Genomic DNA, 14,054 nt, shown 5'->3' with positions numbered 1-14,054 from the left:
TAGAAGTAATTTAAGTAACAGAGGGTTCTAATCAATATTGAGTTATCGACTGACCATTGGGGCCTTTTTTGCATTTTCACTCGTTTATACCTGAGATACAATTTACTTATTAACTGAGATACAAGTGAGAATACACAAAGAAAATGTAGAATATATGTTAGCGTTTATTAAATATATTAGTGAATTTCACTGATCTGAAAGATAGTTATTCAGTTTTGTTTTTTTTGTTTTTGTTAATTTTTATAAATTAGTTATAATACTTATAATGATGTGGAAAATGTTTTCATTGGAAATTTCCTCGTCCATTGGTGACTGCCTTTTTTATATGTGCGTTAAAAATAATGATACCATACTTACCATACCCATATTTTGCCTCATGAGCTATAATTTATTTATCTATATCCTTTTTTACAAAAGCGTAGATTGACCACACATTTTATTTTAAACAACATTCACTAAATTCAGAGCTCGGAGTCGGAATTCATTGATAAACAAATTTTGTCGCTTAACTCCGACTTCAAATTCGGAATTTAGTGATTTTTTACAAAATCATTTGAAGCCTTTCTACGTCATGTACCAAAAAGTTTTTATGAATTTGTAGTTTGCGATTCATGATTGTACATTTTGATGAATATTCCTCCAGTGTAAAGTCACGTGCATATTCATAAAAAATACTGAAACACGTCAATTTACAAAATTGCGGAATTCATCTTACTGTGAGAAAAATGTCATTCCAAAATTCACATCTTAATTTCCCAATGCAAAGAACTTGCTTTTGGTACAGGGTCATTCCATGTCAAATCAAAACCCGTATGAAATTTTAACATCTTGTATTTTGAATAAATTTGGCATAGATGTATATCTTGTATAAACTAAGAAATGTGTACAATTTTAACGTTTTTATATTAGAGTTATATTTATTTGAAGTGTTTTCTTCCTTTTTCAACGAAAGAACATTGAAAATACGAAACAGTTAAATTTCTCTCAAGTGTGCGGCTCCGTTAGGAGACGAGCAAATAAAATTTGAGTAAATATCCGAGAAGATATTTTGGACGTCTTTTGGAATCCCAAATGTCCATAATTCAAAAACGGGTTGACATAAAATGAAAACTACGTATTTGATATAAGATGAACATCTGCGTTAAGTTTTATGAGGTGATGAAGTTGAATTTTTATTGAAGTGTCTTGATTTGGTATTGACATTCAAAACCCACCTTCATTGTATATGATTTTTTTTTAATTTTCAAATTTAGAACAACATTTAAAAAATCAAATCTTCTAATTGACGGAAATTGTCACCATAGCAATATTGTGTAGTTCTTAAAATAAGAAGTTAAGCAAAAACCATATGACGGAGCCATGGGAAAAATTTTAATGTCCATTATTTGTCGGATTTGAGTTAACGGTGGCATTAAACTCACTTCAGACTAAACTTTGGATAGCATATTCGTTTCAGGGGAAGAAGCGTTTAGATCACCTAAATAATGGTGATTGAAGTTTCGAAGTCCACGGGAAGGAACGTTCAGGTCCGGGGCGCCTGGAAAACAAACATCAATGTCCACGATGCAAGGTTTCTTTATGAATGGTACACAGTGTTGACCCAAAGTGTTAATAAATAGCAGAGTAAAGCCGTCACCTTTCATCGTAAACTGTGGGGAAGATGTACAGTTTCAAGTTACCATAGAATATTCAAAGAGCGAGCTACTAGATGTACACAACCAATTCAATTTCAACCCTCTTTTTATCAGGGAAATGGCAAAGCCAGTCGTTGAAGGCGACCAACGATCAAGGCATTATCAATTGTCGTCTATTCCTCAGTATTCTTGGAGAACTTATGATAGAAAGGACTGTTCCTTTCCCTACTTATCAACTGTTTTTTCACAATCTTAGAGAAAACATGATGAAAATGAGAGCAACGTTTGGAACTAATCATGATAAACAAAAAGTATTCATGCAAAATGAAATAAAAACTTGTTCCCATGTGTTCATTAGAGTTGACACTATTAAAAAAGCCTTTCAGACACCTTATAATGGACCATTCAGGGTGATTAACAGAAACGAAAAATATTTCACTCTACTAGTCAATGGAAAACATGAAAATATTAGTATTGACCGTTTGAAACTAGCTTTTGTTGAAGAATACGAAAGAGAGGGAAATGGAGAAAGAACATATGAAACACGAAGGATACAGCACCAAAAAAATTGTTCATTTCAAGTGACCATCTTCACTGGAGGGGGAGTACTGTGGTGACCATTCTGGCTCCTCTTGTATATGTGTTCCTATACCTGTCAATATATTTTATTATGAAAAACAAAATAGCATTAGGATGTCATAATAAGAAACGTCAGATTGTTAAAACTAATTATTTAAAAACTAACATTTTTATTAAAAATATTTTGAGTTGTTCTAAGCAAGAATTAATTCCATAACATGGTTGTTATTTTTAACCAATTTTACAACCCAAATTTCATTAGCTTTTCGATGTCTAATTTTTCTGTTTTCACAAAATACGTTCAAATGGACATGAACATTTTTCCCCTGCACCCTTCATATTGTTTTTTGGAGGGTATCAATAAGAGAAATAAAAAGTTAGCAAGGTAGTGTTAGTTTGGTTTAAAATGGTAAATTGTTTTGATCATAACTGCATAACAGTAGTTGTCAGGATCATCACTTCGTCAACTGGAATTCGAAAACATAGTTTATTGAACAAATATACACGAAATAATCGCTAAATTATATGATTTCATACTAGAGGCGATATACAATTTATATCAACGATTTAATTGGAAACATTATTTCATCACTATTTAATGTCGCTAATGGCATCTGATATTGAGTTATTCCTCTATATGTAGCATTTTATAATATATAATTATCAAACCGTGTATATGGTCGAAAACGTCAATCCCGACAAATAAATCATTTTTCATCAAAATCATATTTTTAGCGAAAATATGTTTTATGTCGTTTTTGTTTATGTTATATACTTTAATACTCTGTAGACAGTTTTGTCACTGTTTATTCTTTTGTTTCAAAGATACCTACCTTATTACACAGAAGATTTTCATTTAGAAATAAAGGTACTGAAGTCGTTTATGAGTTTTCTTTATATTTTTTTTAATTTGTTCTCAAGTTCATTTCATCAGATTCAATGAATTTTGGAAAAAAGTTAGGGGTTTTGAGTTCCTTCAAATGATCAAGAACTGTTGAACTGAACATAAATATTTTCAATTACGTACCATAAGCATCCCGTCGAACTTATGGCATACCTCTTGTTCGAATTTTAGTTAGATGTTGGTTATTTCTCAGAAAATATTCGTCAAAAATTTCACCAGCAGAATTTTTCGAGTGGTGTGATTTTTGTTGGGACTCCATCAGACAAAATCTATTATAAAAATAGATATATAAATTAAGATATAGTTTCCTAGCGTAAGCCTATAGAGTTGACAAAATACATTTTAGAAACATTAAATATAATACAATAAGAATAGATAGATACCTATACCCTCTACTCGAATATTGAGTAAAATCTAGAATCGAGTATAACAAGTTATGAAAGTGCGTGCAGTGGTAATTGTATGATACGCGACTATTCCAGCCAATGGCGGACTGATCACGTGAGCTTAGGTGGTCGAAACGTTTCATAGCGGTGAATATAACAAGTAAAATATAGTATTCAGTGAAATATCATTTCATTCGTTTAGTGAAATTAAACTACTTTTGTTAAAGAGTATGGTTCATTCACCCACAATACAATTAAAGAGAAAAAAAATTCGGGCTGGTAGATCGTGACTGAATGGAACCGGAAATACCAAACGTTTTGTCTGTACTACGAATAGTGATACCATCAATAGCAGATTCCTAAAGATCTTACGATAATTTTCTTTTGAGTCGCTCTTCTAAAGATTTATCTGTCGGCTAACCTCAACTAGAGGGTAAGTAAGTACGGTAGTAAGTAAGTACCTTATGAAGGTCTCATCTATGAAATCGACGTCTATGAAAACTCACACCCGTCTTATCCAAGATAAACAAGGGTCCTCAATCTAAGCTTCGTCATCGATCCCCGAATGGTCTGACTCCTCTGGATCTGTACGTTAAGGAGGTTGCGTTAATGATCATGTTACAATTGCACAAGGCTGGTGTAAACCTCGAAGGATCAATTGAGGCTGAGCCTATGGCGAGAAGCGCTTACTGCGCAACCTCTACTGCAGGCAACCAGTGATGCAAATGAACCCAGGTTTGTGTTCAATAAACCCTACAAAATACAAATAAAACAGAACACAGAACCAGATGCTACAAAAATGCTCAAAATCCAAAGAAGTCTCGGGATGTGGGGTGTACTCCATATCACTAAGCCTAAGGATTAAGTGGGGAATGAGAAAAAATACCAGCGTGGTTCAAACAGAACTGGCTGGTATCTCAATCGCCACAAAAGAAAAAACCAGGAAAGGAATTTCTGGCAAAAACATAACAATCTGCATTGATAGCAGACAGGCCCTATTAGCCTGGAACAGACAACGTGTTACCTCAGGGCTAGTACTAGAGTGCCACCAAGACTTGGCCAAAGTCTCGGTACATTATCCTGAAGTGGGTTAAAGGGCACGACAGGAGTAAAGGTAATCGCATTGCCGACTCTTCAGCCAAGGAAGCGGCTGAACTAATCATTTTAGGACCCATTGGCACCTACGGCCTGATGACTTCGACAATTACGGAACTAGCCAAACATCACACTTATGCTCAATCCCTAAAGAGATGGGATGGAATCAAAGGATGTAATCTTACCAGGATCGCCCTGGTGTGGCCAAAGTTGGCGCCGAAAAAGTATCGGGCGATGACCAGGAAAAAAGCTACGTCTAACAGTAGGATTTCTGGCTGGCAAAGGTCAACTAAGGAAACACCTCCATAATATGGGGCTAGTGGTCACACATCTATGCAGGATGTGTGAACAGGAAAATGAAACTGTCAAGCATATCCTATGAGAGTGTCCGGAGTTATCGTCAATAAGAGAGTGTGTGTTCAGCGAGTCTTGGCCTACACCTACCGATATAAAGGAGATGTATCCTAGTGACCTGTCCACCTTTCTGAAAAAGACAGGATGGACGATGACCAAGGAGGACAACTCCTCGGGAGAATTTATAATGGGTCACATGTGTCCTAAGTGCTGTGGGCCTACACTCACCCTCCCTATTCAACAGATACAGATCGATTCCCGAATGAAAAATCGCTTGTCTTTTTTTATAGCTTTCACTGTAACCAGAGCTCAAACAATACTCTGTAATCTAACACCAGACAATAGTATTCAAACTTACCACATGTTTCATCAGTGGTGCTAGGCACTTATGCATTGTTGGACTCGACATCAAAAAATAATAGACGACAGTTGAATGAGTGGAATGTCGGGATTGTTCGAAATTGCAGGTTTTATCTGCATTATTTCAGTTGGTAATGACACACTCTCTATTGTTGTTGGACTGAACACATCGATTTTGCATATCGATGTGAAATATAGGAATTATGTTTCAGAACTTATAGTTATTGATAGATTTTGGTGGTAGAAGAAAGTAAAAAAATCATTTTGGGAAACAACTATTTGTGTGTTAGTTTATTCAGTGCCTAATCGTGTTATCTTGTTAGTCTATGATCAAAATGCACTTTTCGATTTGGTAATGGATGAATGTCTGTTCACTATTATTTTTTAGATCTTTCGATGAACCGCCGATGGATTCTAATCCGCTGGAAGAACAATTTCCAGACTTTGAAACGTTGGAAACGTTCAGAAGTCCTTTTCAAGATACACCTGAAACAAAGTACGAGTGCGATATATGCTTCAAGATCTTCAGAAATGGTACTTTTGCCAGGGAGCACATGAAGTACTTCCATACAGGGGAAGCATCATTCGGTTGCGACATTTGTGGCGAGCATTTTATGTTTTCTCGATCATTGGCCAAACACAAGCATTCTAAACATCCAAATGCTCCTAAAACAAACGTAAGGTACTTCTGCACGTCCTGTAAAAAAGAGTACAATTCCCGGAACGGTTTGATATTCCATAATAAAAGACATCACAGCGTCTGTGTTGATGATCGCTCGGTACTTTGCGATACTTGTGGAAAGAGATTATCAAGCAAAGAAAATCTGAGCGTGCACATGCGAACTCACACTGGGCACAAACCGTTTTCGTGTGAAATTTGCTCGAAGAGTTTTCCTAGGAAGGATCAGATGAAGGAACACCGACGGGTACACACTGGTGAGAAACCTCACAAGTGTCAGTTCTGTGGAAGAGGCTTCACGCAAAGGGCATCCATGAAAACCCACGAGAGGATGCATACCAACAGTAAACCTTTCAGTTGTGAGATTTGTGAAAAATGTTACTCTTCTTCAGGTGCCTTGGGTACCCATAGAAAAGTTTGTACTGGATCAAGAGAGAATGCTAAGGAAGAAAATAAATAATCTGGAGTACAGAACATCTATTCTGGAGCAGTTTCATTTAGTAACGAAATTGTTTCCTTTTCTTTGTAGCTCAATAAAATAAATGACAATTTTCTGTAATAATAATAATAATAGCCTTTATTACCCACAGTTAAAAACCATTTACAGAGTTAACTGAGTTTTTTAAACAGTAATATAGGTTGAGAAAAAGTGATATAGGTGCTTATAATTACAAAGTTACAATTTGAGAAAGTAAATAACAACAGCCAGTCGGCTGTAAAAAGTTTTTGTACTTCTAGTTCTGAAATGAGGCACACAGAAATTTATAAGAGATAACACCTCCACAGCATCCACATTGTTGTGCAGTAATTTGTACAGAAACATTATTCCAACAAGTTTTCTACATAATTCAAGACTTTCAATATTGAATGGTATGGTAAGAGATTCATATTGAATACCTGTATCAGGATAGATACCATAAGATTTGAAGTAAATAAACTTTAGGAAAAGATAGTGAACTTTTTCAATTAATGTATTATAACAATTGTAGAATGGAAACCATAGAATAGAGCCATATTCCAATTTGGATCTTACGTAGGCTACATAAAGAGTAACTAGAGCAGATATATTTGAAAAAAAATCTACAATTGTGAACTATAAAGCCATAAACTTTCAATGCTTCACTTACTTTCAATTTAATGTGGTTGGAAAAAGACAAATTTTGATCAAAATATAAAATCATCTGAATGCTATTTCAAATATATCAGAAAAGTCATTCCAAGAAAATAAATATACAGACAGGGTAACGAGAAGACTATTTAAGGTAGAGCGAATGTAATTATTTTCATGATTTTTTATTATTTCAAAATACACAACATATTCCTGAAAAGTACAGTTGTACAAAAAGATAGTGAACATGTTTTATTTTAGTTAGTACTAGTGGCAGTATTTTCATTAGTATTTTCAAATAGAACGTTAACCTGGGCGTTCCCAGAAAAACTTGACCCCCCTGTAAGTCAGAAACGGACGTGTAATCAAAAATTCCAAGGAACACGTCAATTTTTATTTCTAAGGGGGCTAATTCTGCGGTCAGCAACTAACCCCCTATTTTTTCCAGCGGAATGGGGGGTCGAGTGATACATCACTTGAAAGGTCTTTTGTTCCTCTATTACCTCTGTATTAAAACAGAAATATAATAATAATAATAATAATAATAAGGTTTATTTGGATAAAATTCGACATTATATCTTATAAACTATGTAAAACAAATAAACAAGGAGAGAAACCGCAAATCCATTGGCTGTCCGCGGTGAGGGTCGTTTATTAATAGTTATTTTATTCCTTAAGTATTTTAAATTAAAATTATGAAATACAATGTAGGTTGCAAATTTTTAACATAGATAAAATTGATGCAGTAATATTTGTAAAACAGAACAGAACATTTGCTGTCGTTCATTTTATTGGGGTAAACAACAAAAGTAATATCAATGGCAACACAATCAACGAATAAAGTGTTCAAAATGACCTCTGTCTAGTTCCATACAATAATACAGTCTACTTTCGAAAGCGTTACTTACATTATTGAAGATGTCCGGAGTCAGAAATCAGTATTTCCGAACAATTCTCTGTCGCAGGTCTTCTAGATTTACAGAATTTATTTAATTAGTAGTAAACGTTTTGAAATGGACGATACTGTTACTTTTTTCTGCACTGGTAGTTTTTGTTTGAAACTAGTTGTCGCAGAACAAAAAGTAGGTAGTTGGCCACTGTCACTTTTTCACAAATTATTATTCTGTCATTTTTGTTCACTGTGTTCCAACATGGTTTATTCTACTGAAGATAGAATAGAAATTGTTGCAACCTATTATTAAAATAATGAATGTGCTAAAGCTTTTGCAAGAATTTATAATACGAATCATCCAGACCACAACGTGAGCCATCAATGCGTTATACAGTTATCGGATGAATTTCGAACTTCAGGTTCTGTTCACAACAGAAAACATAAAGTATCCCGTCCTTACAGAAATGACGGAGTTGAAGTTGAAGTTGCAGTTTTAGGACATGTACAAATATATAATCGACAATCTAACAGACATGTAGCTAGAGGGTCTGGTGTATCAGTTACTATTTTTTTTCAGATCTTGAAAGCCTTCCTTCCTTTCAAGCCCTCCTTTCAAAATGAGGCTAGTTAAGGAATTAAACGAAGATAATCCTGATCGTCGACTTCAGTTTTGTGAGGTGTTCAGCGAGAAATTGACCAGTAACCCCAATCTATTTTATACAATACATGTTTTTCAGATGAAAGTTTCATGTCGAATGGTGAATTGAATAGACATAATTGTCGTTACTGGAGCGATGTGAATCCTCATGTGGTGATGATAACACATTCACAAACTCCACAAGAATTGAATGTTTGGGCCGGCATTCTTGGTAATCATCTTGTTGGACCATTCTTCATTGAAGGTAATCTCGATGGAAACACATATTTAAATCTATTACGAGACTGTGTAGATCATATGATTACACAAATTTTAGAAATTTATGACAATTTGGTAGAAAATGAATGAACATTTCAGCAGGATGGTGCACCCCCACATGTTGATGTTCGGGTGAGACAGTTTTTGGACAACCGTTTTCCAGTGAGTTGGATCGACAGAAGGGGTCCAGTGAAGTGGCCAGCTAGATCACCTGATCCCACATCGATGTACTTCTTTATGTGGGGACAACTGAAGTCGAAAGTGTACTACTCTATTAAGACTACAAATCTAGAAGACCTGCGAGAGAGAATTTTTCAGGAATGCCGGTTGCTGACTTCGTACATCTTGAATATTGTACGGAACGCTTACGAGAGTAGATTGTATTATTGTATGGAACAATTTATCTGTTGATTTTGTTTCGTCATTAAAATGAACGACAGCGAATTTTCTGTTTCTTTTTTTAACTAAAACGTTCAACATTTAATTTCTCAATAACGAATGAATTAATTGCGAAAAAAATATAGAGGTAATAGAGGGACAAAAAACCTTTCAATCCCTTCAGAAACAAAATAATGTTTTTTTGACGTCGGAAATTTAAAGCTTTAATATTTTAACTATAATCCACTTTGTTTTTTTACAGAATTGTATTTCCTGGACTTCATTTTTATTAATGTGTATCTTAAAATATGAAATTATTAATTCTTCTTCTAATCCAACAGGCTTCCACACAAACACGGAAATCATAGTTTCGAAAAATATTTTTCATATTTTTAGTTTTTTAGCATATTTTTATAAAGTTCGTAGAAAATGGTGTGCTATTTTAGTTTTTTGGTTGTGGGTAGGTATTCCCTTCAAACTTAGATTTTCACGGTTTACTTTTCCAGGAGCAGTAAGAAAAAGGCAACACAGAAACGACAAACTACCGATAAATCTACACGAAAAAAACTGAAATCATTCATTATCAATCTCATGGAGATTTCAATGCCTTTACATTGCAAAATGTGCGGTGAAAGTTTCAATACTAACCAGGATTTTTCGTATCATTCCAAAACTCACGACGTCGAAATGATGTATTCCTGCCACCTCTGCGAATTCAAATGCGAAGAAAAGAAGGAAATCAAAAATCATACGATGAATCATAACGTTTACAAGTGCGAGATATGCAACAAAATTTTCAAATTCAAACATGGCGCTTATAGGCATGCAGAGATCCATCTCGATCAGAATACTGTACAATGCGAAATATGTGGAAAAAACCTACAAAGACAATCGTTGAACACTCACTTGAAACTTGTTCATTCCGAGGAATTTTCAGGAGTTTCGTACGATTGCTCAGTTTGCAAAAAAGCGTACAAGTATAACTCCAGTCTCAAGAAACATATCTCTTTCAACCATAGAGAACTGGGTATAGATGTGTCAGTGGTATGTGACATATGTGGTAGAAGAATTTCCAGCAAAAGTAAGTTGCAACAGCACCTAAAAATACACAGTGGTGAAAAACCATTCGCCTGTACGTTTTGTGGTAAACAGTTTCGATCCAAAGACACCATGAAGTCCCACATGGTCGTACATACTGGAGAAAAACCTTATATATGTGGGTACTGTGGTAAGAAGTTTGGACAAAGTGCTCCGTATCGTTATCACATCAAAACCCATACTGGTGAGAAATCGTATACCTGTTCCATTTGTGGAAAAGGATTCATTTCGAAAGCGAATTGGAAACTTCATGTTAAAACTTGTGATATATTGTCGAGTGAGAGAATTTCAAGTGAATGAACATTTTCTTGACGTTGAATTGCCTTGAGAAACTCTGAAAGCTGAAATATACGTCAAAATGATGATGCTAAATGTAAAATTACGACCATACATAAATAGAAATTAATTTAAGATTATTTTTTCATTCAATAACCCACCATCTTCTAGATTTGAAGTTACAACAATGGTATTGAACGAAAGTAATTTTTTATGGAGGAAAATCAGTTTTTTCATCCACCTTTTTTTGAATAATTTCACCTACCACAATCTGAAAAATATGAAAATTATAATTGGTAACTTTATACGAGTGTAGAAAGGGCAAACTTTTCAGTTTACCCCGGTAAGTTACTGCGTAAAATCAAAGTATTTTTCACACAGAAAAATGTTCTGTTTATCAATAACTTGTATTCAATGATTTAGCCTATTGAAAAAATACTAAGAAATAATATAATACTTATATTAACGTTTCGGAATCCAAAATCAGCCGCCGTCTTGAAAACCATGATGATCTGAATACTTCCTTGAATTATATCAACGAACAGGAACCAACAATAAAGTTCACAATAGATATTGAAAAAGATGGTCAACTCCTTGGTGTAATGTTGAAGAGGTCTTCTGATCAATTTGATATAAATATTTATTGGAAAAAAACACATACTAATAGATATCTTCACTACACATCAAATCACAGACACAGAATAAAAAGCAAAAATTGCATTTGTGAGATACTTGTTCTTGTGGTAAAAGTTATAGTGGTGAAACTTCAAGACCGTAAAAAGTGCGTCATAATGAACATCAAGATTATATCAAAAATAGACGCTCAACAGGATATAACACATTTTGAAATCAGACTTCAATGTCCACAATATCGAACGGCTCAAATTTTCAATTGTCAACGACGAACAAGGTCGCGAGGCTGAGGCTTTTTCAATAAGCAGCGGACTGACTCAGATTATAAATGAGCCAACCAGGATTCCTCATTTCAGTGTTGAGTGAATTACCGATAAATGTTGGGGATCAATATAAGTCACGCAAAGTTTGACATTACAGATCTGCTGAGTGGGAGGATCTTCAAGACGATTTCCGAAATTTCCCATGGTTTCCTGACTAGATGTTTGTTTCAGCTCTAATAATCCATCTATTTATGCTTCATGGAAGTCACGGAAGTTATTATATCATCCATGGTTGGATATATATTCTTTTTTTAATGATACCAACTTCTGACAGCATACCTCGGTTCAACGAGGTATGCTGCAACAGCTTGCGAGCAAGCTGTCACCTCCAAAAAGATCGCCTATCGATAGTGGCGCAAAAATCCCAGTGTCGAAAACCGAAGTAAGTTTGTTAATGCTCGCATCAGCTGCAAACTTAGGATAAATGGAAGCAAAGAACTTCCTAATCAGAGAATTAGGGATAAACTGCTTGCCAATCACAACGAGTCTAGATATTGTGGTCGGCGGCTAAAGCTGTTAATCAAAACTTCACAAAATCCACAATTCCACTGCTAACACAAGTGGATGGTTCAACAATTTGCGTCCCACTCCACAGTTGATTTTCTGGGAAAGGTAGCACTCACTATTCCTACACTAGAATCCACAATGACGGAAATTACTTTTCGACAACGTCCAGACAGGCGAATTCTGAAACAGCTGAATATCAACAAGGCGTCTGGTCCTGATGAAGTGCCCGTCATTGTGCTTAAAAAAGTGTGCAAATGAACTCGCACCAGTATTTTGTAGACTTTTTAACCTGTCTTGCAAGAAAGGGGTTTTTCCTTCTTGTTGGAAGATTGCTCGCGTTCAGCCTATTTTCAAAAAGGGCAAGAAAAATCTTCCAAATAACTGTAGACCAGTCGCTTTGCTGTCAGTGATAAAAAAATCATGGAACAAACCTTAAACTACCATATTCTTAAATATTTGGAAGGCTTGTTGTGGAGTTGGCCGTGGTGGTTGGCTGGGATGATTCTGCAATCGTGTTAGGAATCACACGTTAAAAGGTAAGACCTCGTAGTCCTTAGCTCGCACAGGTTCGTCAACTTCTGAGAGTTGTCGTTCGTATGGGGGCGACAGCTGATTAACGGAAAAACAGATTTCAAACAGACAGATTTTCAACATTTTGAGCGATCTATCGTATGTCAACCTAATTTGGAATAACGCAATCAATAAACATTGAGAGTCAAGAGCTGTAGCGCTTGATATTTCTATGGCCTTCGACCGTGTGTGGTATGAGGGTTTGCTGGCCAAACTTCAAAGCTATGGCTTGAAAAACGTTCCCCGAAAGTCGCCGTCGACGGATATCTCTCGAACACTTTCACCATCAACACTAGTGTTTCCCAGAGATCTATATTGTCTCCAATCTCTTTCTATTGTATATCAACGACTTATTGGAAAAAAACATAATCCAATATATTGCTCTGTTCACGACAGCACACTTGTTTTGTCATTCCATTTGGATTCCAGGACATCGACGGCAGATACACATCTTCACCGGCAGCAGCATATCTTGATGAGGATCTAGAAGAAATTTCGAATTGGGGTAAAAGTAACCAGGTTTAATTCAATGCCACAAAAACCCAGGCATCGGTTTTCAAAAAGATAAATGTTTCCGAACCGGTTATAATAATGTCAGGTCAGACACTTCCAATTTCTGTTTCGGTGATACTTTTGGGGGTTAAAATGCAACCAAGTGTCGCCTAACCTTGCAGTTGGCTATACCGTACTGATGACAGCTAATGTCAAAATATTACTTGGTACCTAATCCCATTTAAGATTGAAAAGTGATCATACTCCACAGATTACTATTCTATTCGCACTGCTGAAGAAGTGGAAGTGGCATATCCTATAAATATGTTAGGAGGTTTTCCTTCGCAAGATAAAAATAAATAATTATATTTAAAAAAAACTGTTTTAAAGAGGGCATTAATAAATATAAAGGTTTACATGTGTATCCTTTTATAATAAAGTGTGATAGTTAGATAGGACATTGTTTTCTATGCATCTCGATTCTTTTCTGAAATTTTTATTTTTCTTCGGTTCAACCGGCGAAATTATGAAGTTTTGATTACATATTAATACTTTTGTGATGTATTTGATACAATGAAACTATACAAATTCAACTTATCAGGTATATAAATGCAAGTATACTGTACCTATTGGTACAGGAGCTGAATTTTGTTTTCGTATAATATTACAAAGAATCGACCTTGAAAATTCATCTCCAGAGAAGAAAAAAAAACTCTAGGCACCAATCTATTTATTTTGTTTAACGAGACTTCAAGTTATTGTTCTATCTGCTATTCTGGTAGTTTCGTGTGAATTTAGTTTTTCAGTTATTTTGTGTTAACGGGTAAAAAGTGTAGTTAATATGAAATGTCAAATAAATCTAGTTGATTG

At 35.1% G+C, this 14,054-nt stretch overlaps 1 protein-coding gene across 6 annotated transcripts in view; it reads left to right on the top strand.

The window, feature by feature from the left end:
- LOC111510822 (uncharacterized) overlaps positions 1-14,054 on the top strand; it is a 326,252-nt gene that overhangs the window by 233,500 nt on the left and 78,698 nt on the right. The gene's annotated exons all lie outside the window — the stretch shown is intronic.

Source organism: Leptinotarsa decemlineata, unplaced genomic scaffold (assembly GCF_025532065.1).
Source record: "Leptinotarsa decemlineata unplaced genomic scaffold, Ldec_3_MD MMD2_tig00000035_RagTag_RagTag, whole genome shotgun sequence".
Lineage (NCBI taxonomy): Eukaryota > Metazoa > Arthropoda > Insecta > Coleoptera > Chrysomelidae > Leptinotarsa > Leptinotarsa decemlineata.
The sequence above is the reverse complement of the archived record's forward strand: the minus strand, read 5'-3'. Positions and strand labels throughout refer to the sequence as shown.